The sequence below is a fragment of the Aplysia californica genome, unplaced genomic scaffold (genome assembly GCF_000002075.1).
Source record: "Aplysia californica isolate F4 #8 unplaced genomic scaffold, AplCal3.0 scaffold00355, whole genome shotgun sequence".
In the NCBI taxonomy this organism is placed as follows: Eukaryota; Metazoa; Mollusca; class Gastropoda; order Aplysiida; family Aplysiidae; genus Aplysia; species Aplysia californica.
This window is the reverse complement of record NW_004797625.1, coordinates 211,039-211,559: the sequence shown is the minus strand read 5'-3', so window position 1 is coordinate 211,559 and position 521 is coordinate 211,039. Positions and strand designations below refer to the sequence as shown.

Here is a 521-nt window from a genome sequence, read left to right as displayed (position 1 = left end):
CTTTCCCCTCTGTCTTATTTTTTTTTTAGTGGGATATAGAAAGCTGGTCGGTAGACGCTCCAGTGCTGTTTGCTCTTTCTATTCCTTTTCAATGTTTCTTTATACAGCCGAGAAGTTGTCTTTTTTCCCCCTTTTTTCTGTCATTCGTTGGATCGTTTTAAAATCTGCATGTTGGATCACATTTGCATCTTTCCGTTGGATCTGCACGTTGGATCATATTTGCATGTGCCTGTTGGATAATTTTTGCATCTGCCCGTAGAATCTGTCAGTTGGATCATTTTTTTCATCCGCTCGGTCGATCATTTTTTGCATCTGCCTGTTGGAGCTGTCCGTTGGATAATTTTTACGTGATATACCGTTCTCTGTCAGTGCATTCGTCTTTTTCCTGGACGGTACTTGACGCACAGTCACATTGGGTTTGGTGCCCTCGTAAACTGTGGTCATAACGTGTATCAGTAGATATGTCTCTCTCTCTCTCTCTTTCTCTCTCTCTCTCTCTCTCTCTCTCTCTCTCTCTCTCT

At 42.4% G+C, this 521-nt stretch overlaps 1 protein-coding gene across 1 annotated transcript in view; it reads left to right on the top strand.

The window, feature by feature from the left end:
* LOC101854347 (plexin-A2) overlaps positions 1-521 on the top strand; it is a gene marked incomplete in the record, with an annotated part of 268,808 nt that overhangs the window by 142,594 nt on the left and 125,693 nt on the right.